The following is a 12094-nucleotide window of genomic DNA, read 5'->3' as shown; positions in this document are numbered from 1 at the left end:
AAGCACGAGCTTTCAGAGCACTGCTCTTTCACAACAACCACCTGATGAAGGAGCAACGTTCTCCTTCATCAGGTGGTTGTTGTGAAAGAGCAGTGCTCCGAAAGCTAGTGCTTCCAGTTAAACCTGTTGGACTATAACCTGGTGTCGTGTGATTTTTAACTTTGTACAGCCCAGTCCAACACCGGCGTCTCCAAATCATGGCTAACTCATGACTGACTATAGGCAGTGTGGCAAGAAACAGTGCACACTCTGGACAAAAGTTATTCCAAAATTACAGCAGAAAGTACTGGAAAAACGCAACCAATCTGGGGGCATCCGAGAAGAGAGAGCGAGAGAGCGAGATACCGTGAGTTCTGATACGAGGTATCCGGTTTGCACATTAATTTATTTCTTGCTCTGCAGATGCTGCCAGACCTGCTGAATACTGCTAGCAATTTCTGTTTTTATTTTCGAGTCCCATAGTATTTAGCTTTCTGATTTTAAAGTTACAGTTTTTTTTAAAATGTTGCTGTTCTGCCAGCCAAGGTAGGAAAATGTGAAATTGTTCACCTCAACAGAGTAAGGTATTACTAAATGAAGAGTGACTGCAGAATTCTGAAGTGCTGATGGATCTAGGTATTCTAGTGCATGAAACACAAAAAGGTAGGGTGCAGATCATCAAGTGATTAAGAGACTAATGGATGTTATTCTTCATTGTAAGAGAAGTTATGCTTCAGTTATATGGGACATTGGTGAGACCACATCTCAGAAACTGTGTGCAGTTTTAATCTATTTAGTTAAGGAACTGATCCAAATGCTCTGGAGATGGTTCAGAGGAGGATTGCAACCCAGAATGAGTGGGTTGACTTGTGAGGAGAGGTTGGAAAGACTGAGTTTAGTTCCACTGGAATTTGGAAGTTTGAGGGCTGATTTGAATGATGTGTTCAAGATCCTGAAAGGTCTTGACAACGTGGAAGTGGAAATTGTGTTTCCTCTTCTGGGTCAGTCCAGAACATGGGTGTTGTGTTTTAAACTCAGAGGTTTGTCCTTTAGAATCCCTACAATGCAAGGAGCAGGCCATTCAAAAGGCACCCTTACCCTACCCCTTCCATTCCTAAGACTAATTCAACTACTCTGCACACCTTTGGATACTCTGAGCAATTTAACATGGCCAGTCTACCTAACCTGCACATCTTTGTGACTGTGGGATGAAAATAGAGCACCCAGAGGAAGCCCACACGTTCACAAGGAGAACGTGCAAACTCCACACAGTTGCCTGAGGTGGGAATTGAACCAGAGTCCCTCGTGCTGTGAGGGAATCAGTGCTAACAACTGAACCACTGTGCTACCCAGGATAGAGTAGGGGAGAATTTTTATTTTCTCTTGTGCACCTTTGGAACTCTGTCTCAGAAGGTGGTGGAGGTAGGATCATTGACTGTTTATGTAATGGAGGTAGATAGATGCTTGTTCGGCACAGCTCATCAGGAGCTCTGGAATTCAAAACACAAACCGACAAGTCACAATCTTATTCAATGGTGGGGTTGGCTCGATGGGCTGAATGTTGCTTCTAATTCATATTTGTATATTGCAGTTTTGGAATAGAGTTTGACTTGGAGCGATTGCCGGATCCCACACAGTAAGGTTTCCCATCCTAGAGCAAAATGAATCATTATCCACCGTGAGGCTGGGGGAGAATTTTAACTGCTTCTATATTGCATGACTAAGTGGTGATGGGGATTGAGAAAACAAGCTAATCCCTAAACAGTATTTATCAGCAATGATTTACAGCAGTGACATTATTTACATGACTTTCCTGTAATCCAGCTTCCTACACACTCTCTTCAATGATGCCTTGGATATTTATTTACACTGAGGAATCTGAACAAAGACACTTTTACCTCAGTCCTCCTTTGAGTCGCTTCCTAAGTGTTACACCCAGTGCAAACAGACAGGGACATGTGGAACTTATCCAGGGCATCCCAAAGTGTGGTCGGAACCCCAAAGCCAAATATTTGATGAAGTTAATCTTAAGCTATTGAAGTATTATTTACCCTGACAGTTTAATTTATTTGGTGCAGCTGAACTATTTCTGTGGGCAAAAGTGAGGACTGCAGATGCTGGAGTGGTGCTGGAAAAGCACAGCAGGTCAGGCAGCATCCGAGGAGCAGGAAAATCGGCGTTTCGGGCAAAAGTCCTTCATCAGGACTAGTTGATGAAGGGCTTTTGCCCAAAATGTCAATTTTCCTGCTCCTCGGATGCTGCCTGACCTGCTGTACTTTTCCAGCACCGCTCTGATCTAAACCCTGAATTATTTCTGTGTCATGCATTAATTTCACAGAAACTGTTGCACAAACGGTCAATGTCTTGGATGATGGCTTTTCTCATTTCGTAGAATCCCTACAATTCAGAATAAGGCCATTCAGCCCATTGAGTCTGCACCAACTCTTGGAAGGGTATCCTCCCCACACCCAGCACCCCCACATTTCCCATGGCTAACCCACTTGGACTGCACATCCCTGGGCACTCTGAACAATTTAGAACGGCCAATCCAAGTAATCTGCACACCTTTGGATTGTAGGAGGTAACTGGAGCATCTGAAGGAAACCCACACAGAGAATGTACAAGCTCCACACAGACACCTGCCCGAGCCTGGAATCCAACTTAGGTCCCTGGCACTACAAGGCAGCATCGCTAACCACTGAGCCATCACGCTGCCAACCTAAATGCCATTTCTCACTAGCTGAAGCCAGCAACAAAGTATTTGAGGTTTCTCTTTTCTCTTTTTAGTTTATTTTAATCCTTTTGTGGCATGTGGGCAATTCCTGACTGGGCCAGCATTTATTGTCCCTTCCGAATAGCTTTGAGAAGGTAATGGGAGCTGTCCTTGAACTGCTGCAGTCAGTTTGCTATAGGAACATCCACAGTGCTGTTGTGGGGGGAGTTCCAGGATTTTGATCCAGCAACAGCAAAGACACATCAAGCCAGGATGGTGCGCAATTTGGAGGGGAACATGCAGGAAGTGGTGTTCCCATTCATCTGCTGTCCTTGTCTTTCTAAATGGTTGAAGTTGTAGGTTTGGAAAGTGCTGTTGAAAGTGAGTTGTAACAGGCAATATCAAACAAAAACATTGCCAATGGAATGGGTAAAATTTTCTGAGGTAATATTAACTAACAACCCATTAGAGAGACACAAAAAAGAATAAATTATGTGTACCTTCTTGATGTTCTGGCGAACCTGGTGGCTTCTTACAACCATCAGCCAACTTCATGCTCACTTCTACTAATGCCAGTTTGATCTGCAGTTTGCTTTTTTTTTTTGAAAATTGGTTTTAAATTCTTCAATTGTCATGGTTTAAATTTGTATTTTGGCGGGTGACAGAATCATGACTTTGCTGAACACATTAGCATTAACCAACCTCTGCTGTCCCTGTCAGAAACCAGGATGGCAGGCAGTGGATAACAGGCTCAGACATAACCCGTGATGTGTCCAGTCTCTCAGGCAGATAGGCTCTCTACATTCAAATGTGTGGACGTGTGATAATTAGTTCATGGAGCTAGAGGACACCCATCACCCTTTGGGACTGCACAAGGTTGTGGAGAAAATTAGAGTCATGATTTCTCTCTCTTTCCTCTTTTGTTTGTTTTCATGTGTTATAATTCCCAGGATGCAGCCCCTTAAAATATGTAACTGAAATGGTAAATGTATAAAATTCTGCACTACCTCGTGGGGCCAGTCCTTACGACCTGTTCATGTAAAATCCAATCCAGTGCTGCCTAACTGCTGTGTTGTCTGAGGCAGACTTCATTAAATGCTGCTCTGGAAAGAGGTTGAGAAGTTCAGATCTTCAGACACAGCAGAGTCAAGGTAGAAATTGCTGTCACTTTCTGCATTTTTCATCTCCTGGAGGCGAGGGCAGCTTGCTGCAGATGAGTTGCATATGATCCTGTACAGACGTGACAGTAAAGGTTAGTAAAGGCAGGGTGGAGGGGTGGGAGAATCTGTTGCCTGGTTACAGTAGCTCACAACGTCACATCAGCTGTTGCCAGAACTCCTTATCATTGCTGAGAGTAACTGAAGAGAACAAGAGCTTCCTGGCACTTAACCCTGACTCTCCCATAAGAGAAAACAACAGAAAGAATATGGGACAATGTTGGCTCATACCTAGACTAGGTGCTTTGGAAATCTGAAGTATTCAGCAGCATGCTGAGGGAATGAGATTAGTGGGTGTATATCTGGTCATCTTTTGTGAATATTGTCCTCTGGTTAGATGTTTATGGTGGACTATACAACCCTAGATTCCCACAATTAGTTGATGGTATTTAGAAACAATGGCATGTTTTATTGGGGTGAGGAACGGGCATTAAATTCCGCGGAGACAAATATTTCAGTGAGCGAGTGGTCAATCTATGGAATAGACTCCCCAGGCATATAAAATAGACAGAGCTTCTCTCAAGAAAGTGACAGTCTGGGACACCTTAACATTTGGGGAAATGTGAAATTGTCCACTTTGGCTAGAAGATTTCAGAAAAAGAAGCATGTTATTTAAATAATGAGACATTGTAGGGCTCTGACATGGAGAGGAATCTGGGTGAATCACAGAAGGTTAGTATGCAGGTACAGCAAGTAATCAGGAAAACTAATAGAATGTAAGTGTTCATTATGAGGGTAATTGAATACAGGAGTAGGGAGGCTATGCTTCAGTTATACAGGGCACTGATGAATATTATGTACGTTATTGATCACCTTATTTAAGGGAGACCAAATGCATTGGATGTAGTTCAGAGGTTTACGAGACTAATAACTGGAATGGGTGGGTTGACTTATGAAGAAATTTTGGATAAACCAGGCTTGGATCTGCTGGAGTTTCGAAGAATAAGATGTGAATTGATTGAAGCATAGAAGATCCTGGGAGGTCTTTGCTGGGTGGTTGTGGAAAGGGTTTTTACTCCTCCTGCTGAATCTAGAACTAGGGTCACTGTTTAAGACTAAGGAGTCGCCCATTTAAGACAGAGGGAAGGAGCAAAGGATGTTTCCTCATTAGTTGCAGATCAGGGCAAGATGATCAAGTTCTGTGGGGTTGGGAGAAAAAAAGCATGTTTTAAGAAAAAGAAAAGCTCTGCCAACCAGCATTGCAGGTTCCCAGGCTCCATCCAACTTCTCCATATCAGACACATGTTTCAAGGATGTGGCTGCAGCAGGATGTGCTGTACCTAGAAGCAGCAGATATTGGATTGAATCCCTGCAGTGTGAGAGCAGGCCATTCAGCTCATTGAGTCCACACCAACCCCTGGAAGAGCATCCCACCTATCCATGTAGCCCTGCATTTCCCATGGCCAACCCACCCAGCCAGCATATTTTTTTTTTTCTGTGTGAGGAGGCCTAACCAGAGACAGGGGGAATGTGCAAATTCCATACAGTTACCCGGGGAGGGGGGAGGGGTTTGGGGTGGGGGGTGGGATTGAACCCACATCCCTAGCATTGTAACCACTAAGCCACCACGCTAAAACTACATTGGTACAGGTTAACTGGTATCTTCCAATTCCTCTCTCAGCATCTGGAAACAGTTGTGGACCAGGAGACCAGACCAGTGCTCCTGGGAGATAGCATAGTGCTAGGCTATAGGAAACATTGTTTGATTCATTCTTGGGATATGGGTGTCACGTTTCATGGTCCCCATTAGACTTTGATTTTTAAATTAAAATCCAGCTTTTACTTTCTGAAGTTCACCGTCTGACACAATGGGATATAAACCCATCTCCCCAGAATGTGAGCCTGAGATTCTGGATTCCTGGCCCAGTGAATTTGCCACCATGCCACCACTTTCCCAGTGGAAAATTAAGCTCGTCCAACTAATGGTGGCTGTGACAACTATGATTAATTGCTGTAAAAAGCAATCTGGTCCACTTTGAGAGAAGGAAGTCTGCTATCCTTACCCAGTCTGATCTAAATGTGACTCCAGGTCCTGAGCACAGTGTCTGAAATAGACTAACCCACCACTCAATGAAAATAGGGATAGGGATTGAGTGCTGCCCTGGTCAGAGACATCCAAATCCCTTAAAACGTGGAAGACAAACCAAGTGTCTCCAACAGGTTTGGCAGCCTCTTCAGGATCAACAGCAGCCAATGACCTCCCTGCGGACAAGCTCAGAGACCACATGCTTCATTGGGGCAATTAGGGATGCCCAAGAAATGCTGACCCAGCCACCGACACCCATATGCTGGAAAGAAAAAAGCAAGTTCCCTCCAAAATTAATGAATTGTCTGAAAGCACACTGCACGCTTCCCAAGGATGAGATGCCAGCAACTGAAAATGCAGATTCACTCTCTCATTCCAGACTGTTTCAGCACAAGCTTTTTATAAATATATATATATATTAAAAAAATTTTATATTAGAAATTTAACATTTTAACAAGTTTACAAAAATAAACAAAACTCTTAAGTACAAATATTAATATACAATTAAATCAAATATACAATAGCCAAACTTTAACAACAGAAAAAAATACCAAAAAAGAAAAAAAAAACAAAACTCAGCTATCTACTAATCTAACCTACAACTAACCAGAGTGTACATTTAAGTCTCTTACATGCTCGGAATGTATTAACACCAAATGTAATAAAACCCGTATTCGTGCGGGATTCCTCTCCCAAGGGGCCCCGGACCAGCCAGGTTCACAATCCCAATTAAATAAAAGCCCTTGTTAGGATAGCCGAAATATCTGTATTTATGTAATTCAAGAAGGGCTGCCATATTTTATAAAATAATTCGGTCTTTCGGTGCACCATATTTGTAAGGAAGTCAAGGGGAATACATTCCATAATTAATCTGTGCCAATTTGAAAGTCCAGGGGGGCCCTCAGCCACCCGCTTCACCAAAATATTTTTCCTTGCACAGAAAGAGAGAATAGAAAATAGTCTCTTCCCGTGCATATCTAGGGAGGGAAGGTTCGAAAAGCCCAAAAGGAGAGATACAGGGTTCACTTTAATTTCCGTTCCTAAAATTTCTGTCAGGGTACTTGCTACTTTAGTCCAATATCTACGGATCTTATGACGGGTCCATAGGCAATGTACAAGAGTGCCCACCTCTACTTAACATTTGGGACACACTGGAGATGCTCCTGCCTTAGATTTTGCTAATCGAACCGGTGCTATATGGGCCCTATGATGTATCTTCAGCTGGATAGCCTGGGTTCTGTTACAGTTAGTAATTTTTCTAGCGTTTTTCCCAAATATCATTCCATGTTTCTATAGAGATTTCTAGTCCCAAATCCTGATCCCATGTTTTAAGCAGATTATCCATATCTTCCGATACTTCATCATGTAGTAAATGATAGATAGTACTGACGGAAGATACCCCCACTGGTCGTAGGACTCTACATTCTCTATCTGATTTATAAAGACTATCTATTAACGTAGTCTTCTTCTGTATATAGTCTCGAATTTGGAAATATCGAAAGAGGTCTCCATTAGGTAATCCGAATTTCTGACACAGCTGTTCAAAAGACATCAGGACCCCATCCTTAAATAGGTCCCATGGACATGAGATACCCCTGGATCTCCAGAGTTTAAAAGTGGCATCTGTAAACGCCGGTTGGAATCCCCATGCTCTCACTATCGGTGCATAGGGGGATGTTTTAGGTGAATTACCCTCATTTTGCCGCATTATATTCCAAGCCTTAATTGTGTTTAGTATTATAGGGTTTTTACAGTGATCTGCAATGATTTTCCTCTTGTCTGAAAATAAAAGGTTAATAAGTGGGTATTTTACTTGAGAGGCCTCGATGTCCAACCAGATTGATTGTGGATCAGACAAGACCCAATCAGCTATGTAACTTAATAAGGAACTTAACTGATATTTCCTAAAATCTGGGAAGTCCAATCCTCCCCTTACCCGTGGAAGCTGTAGCTTCTTCACCTTAATGAGGGGCCGTCTATAATTCCAGATAAAGGAACCCAGCCAGCCATATAATTTACGTAGAGCCAGTCTCGGCAGCATCACCGGAAGCATTCTCATAGGATATAGGAGACTGGGCAGGACATTCATTTTAATTAGTGCTATTCTACCCAACCAGGAAATTGGAAGGTCTCCCCATCGCTGGAGGCCCTGCCTTATCCTTTCCAGTAAATGCACAAAATTAGCCTTGTACAACTGACCAAATATTGGGGTAATAAAAATGCCTAAATATAAGAAGCCCTCCAGGGACCAACGAAAGGGAAAAAGGGATCCGTCCACTAAGTGGGGTGTCATAGCAAGGCCACCCATTGGCATAGTCTCCGATTTTGAAAAATTAATTTTATAGCCTGAGAATGTACTAAATGTGTTAATAACTTGGATTAAGCGAAGTACGGACATCAGAGGATTACTAAGGAATAGAAGAACATCATCTGCACAAAGGGTAATTTTATGTTTACCTGTACCAATCCTCGGGGCCGTTATATTAGGATCAGCTCGTATGGCTTCTGCTAGTGGTTCAATTATTAGCGTAAATAACAATGGCGAGAGAGGACATCCCTGACAGCAGCCCCTCCCCACACTGAAGCTATCCGAACCTAATCCATTGGTAACCACAACTGCTTTGGGATCACTATACAATGTTGAGACCCATTTGGTAAACACCTTTCCAACACCAAACCTTTCCAATGTGTAAAACAAATATGACCATTCAACCCTATCAAATGCCTTTTCTGCATCTAATGAAACTACTACTCCTGGTATCTTTCCCTGATGGCAGGCTTGAATCATATTCAAAACCCTTCTAATATTATTGGATGATCTACGGCCCTTAATAAACCCAGTCTGATCCTCCTTTATAATATGTGGCAGCACCCTTTCTAGTCTCAGTGCTCGCGTTTAGAAAGGATTTTAAAATCTACATTTAGCAAGGATATTGGTCTGCATGACATACAATCTTCTGGATCCTTTCCTTTTTTAAGGATAAGAAAGATATTTGCCTCTTTCAGTGAAGGTGGGAGACAGCCCTGACTATATACATAATTATACATAAGTGGACCAGCCAATATTTCTGTAAATTCTTTATAGAATTCAGCTTGAAAACCATCTGGGCCCGGTGCCTTACCACTCTGAAGTTGCTTAATTGCATCAAGTATTTCTTGGACTGTTAGAGGATCATTTAGGACCGATACCTATTCCGGAGTTAGGCCCGGAAAGGTCAAATTTTTTAAAAATGACTGCATCCTCCTAGTCCTGTCTTCACAATCCTGTGATTTATATAACTCAGAAAAAAATTCTCTAAAGATTGCATTAATCTTTTTATGATCATGGGTCAGAATAGACGTAATAGTCTGAGGGGCCTTTTTTTCCTTTGCAAGAAATGCTAAGTATCTACCCGGTTTGTCGCCATACTCATATATCCTTTGTTTTGCAAATAGTATTTCCTCTTAGCCATTTGGGTAAGCGTAGTGTTTAGAGCTGTCCTAAGGGCCGTAATCCTTTGCAATTTAATAATAGAAGGTCTATCAGTGTATGCTGTTTCAGCTGCTTTTAAGCGAGCTTCAAGCAGACGCTGTTGTTCTCCCTTCAATTTTTTCTGGGTCGCTGAGTAGGAGATGATCAAACCTCGCGTGTAAGCTTTGATGGTCTCCCATATCATTGATGGGTTGCTAGCCGTACCTGAATTAATTTCTAAAAAAGTTTTAAATTCTTGAGAGAAGTACTTTACAAATTTATTATCTTTCATTAGGAAGGGGTCCATATGCCAATGCCGAGGTGATGTCCCATTGTTCCTCGCCTTAGTTTCCATGTATACAGCAGCATGATCGGAAATTGCTATATTACCTATTTTACAGGATGATATGGAATTTTAAAAAATCGAGGGAGCAAAAAACATATCAATTCTGGTATGACATTTATGTGGATTGGAGTAGAAAGAAAAGTCTCTGCCCTGTGGATGAAGACATCTCCATACATCTACTAATCCTAATTCTTTGTTCAGATCCACCAATTGTCTAGATCTGGGAGATAGTCCTGCATTACTCTTGGGAATCCTGTCTATTTCCGGATCCATAATACAATTAAAGTCTCCCCCTATAGTTGTATGACGGGCACCAAAAGCCATTAATTTTGAAAAGGCTTCCGTTATAAATTTAAAGGGGTGTGCCGGGGGGTAGTACAAATTTAAAATCCCATATTCCTCTCCATTTATAAGGGCTTTAATTAAAATATATCGCCCAGATTCATCTTTTCTCTGATTTAGGATTTTGAAAGGGAAATTCTTCCGAACGAGAATAACAACTCCCCTGCTTTTTGAGCTAAAAGAAGAAAAAAAGGCCTGATCAAATCCACGCTGTCGTAATTTCAGGTGCTCTTTATCTAATAGATGTGTCTCCTGTAGGAGAGCTATATCAACTCTTTCTTTCTTAAGATTTGATAATATTTTCTTCCTTTTGACCGGCGAATTACTCCCCTTGACATTCCAGGTGCACCACTTAACCGACTGATCAACCATAATCATCCAGGCCAATACAAGACCCCTCGGGAGGGGAAACCCTATCCAGAACATCCCGAGCATAGAACATATAAAACATTTACAAAAATAAAGGCTCTCTAATACACTCACAACAGTGTAATAAAAAACTAATTCTAAATAATAAAAAAAACGTGTTTAAATGGAGATATTCCCCCTTGTTCCCAGGGGGTGTCACTTCCTTTCCAAAGGTCCATCTTATCCTCTCCCAACCAATGCCCCACCCTTAACCCAGGTGCTCCTCAACAAAATGAGGAGAATTCGGATATAATACAAAGCTAGAGTTAACAGTGAGCACCCTACCCCCACCCACCGCAACATCTGGTATGGTATTAACATTTGGTAATGTTAATACCATATATAAACATATATAACTATAAAATTACAACCTCAATAAATAATAATTAAATATAATAATACAAAATAGCAAGGGAAAAAAAACAACCCCGCTCCTAAAACAGAAATAAAATAGAATAAGGTAACCACCTCCTCCCAGACATTAACCAAACCCCCCAATTTATATATATATATATACACATACATACATACATACATACACATATATATACATATATATACATACATACCCACATATATACATAGGATAATAAAAGGAAACAGCCCCAAGGGGGGGGAGAAAATCAAATCCCTCTCCCCACCCCCCATGATAATATTAAACAGTAAGGTAAGAAAAAAAGAAGAAAAAAAAAAGGGGGATATAAATCGAAGTAGGGGGAAGGGCAAACCAACATCCATTATCTCTTACAATTTATCTAAGAGAGTCCAAGAATTCCTTAGCCTTTTCTGGTGATCCGAAGTTATGCACGGATCCTTCATGGTTAAAGCGTACCGTCGCTGGGTAGCGTAAGGAGTACTGAATATTTAAGTCCCTTAAACGCTTCTTCGCCTCATTGAATGCCTTCCTCTTTTGGACCAGAACTGGGGAAAAGTCCTGGAATAACATGATCTTGGATCCTTTATAGATCATGGCTTGGGGGTCTTTTCCAAGATTTCTGGAAGCTTCTAGGAGTATCTGCCTCTCCCTATTGCTCTGCAGCCGGAACAGGACCGGGCGTGGACGCTGGTTTGAGCCGGGCCCGCGTATTGCGACATGGTAGGCCCACTTTCCTCTACATTGGGGAGACTGGGCGCCTCCTAGCAGAGCGCTTTAGGGAACATCTCCGAGACACCCGCACCAATCAACCAAACCGCCCCGTGGCCCAACATTTCAACTCCCCCTCCCACTCTGCCGAGGACATGGAGGTCCTGGGCCTCCTTCACCGCCGCTCCCTCACCACCAGACGCCTGGAGGAAGTACGCCTCATCTTCCGCCTCGGAACACTTCAACCCCAGGGCATCAATGTGGACTTCAACAGCTTCCTCATTTCCCCTTCCCCCACCTCATCCTAGTTTCAAACTTCCAGCTCAGTTACTGTCTCCTTAACTTGTCTGACTTGTCTGACTTGTCTGACCTGCCTATCTTCTTTTCCACCTATCCACTCCACCCTCTCCTCCTTGACCTATCACCTTCATCTCCTCCCCCACTCACCCATTGTACTCTATGCTACTCTCTCCCCACCCCCACCCTCCTCTAGCTTATCTCTCCATGCTTCAGGCTCACTGCCTTTAT

At 42.4% G+C, this 12094-nt stretch overlaps 1 protein-coding gene across 3 annotated transcripts in view; it reads left to right on the top strand.

Moving 5' to 3' along the window:
- The window catches only part of klhdc8a (kelch domain containing 8A), a 49061-nt gene that overhangs the window by 10296 nt on the left and 26671 nt on the right, over positions 1–12094 (top strand). Inside the window, exon 2 of one of the 3 annotated variants that reach the window (XM_072563867.1) lies at positions 170–363. The exons of the other annotated variants lie outside the window; for them this stretch is intronic. The gene's annotated coding sequence lies outside the window, so the exon portion shown is untranslated. The remainder of the gene's footprint in view (positions 1–169; positions 364–12094) is intronic. 3 annotated transcript variants of the gene reach the window in all.

Source organism: Chiloscyllium punctatum, chromosome 45 (genome assembly GCF_047496795.1).
Source record: "Chiloscyllium punctatum isolate Juve2018m chromosome 45, sChiPun1.3, whole genome shotgun sequence".
NCBI classification, from domain to species: domain Eukaryota; kingdom Metazoa; phylum Chordata; class Chondrichthyes; order Orectolobiformes; family Hemiscylliidae; genus Chiloscyllium; species Chiloscyllium punctatum.
This window is presented reverse-complemented; position numbering and strand designations above follow the sequence as displayed.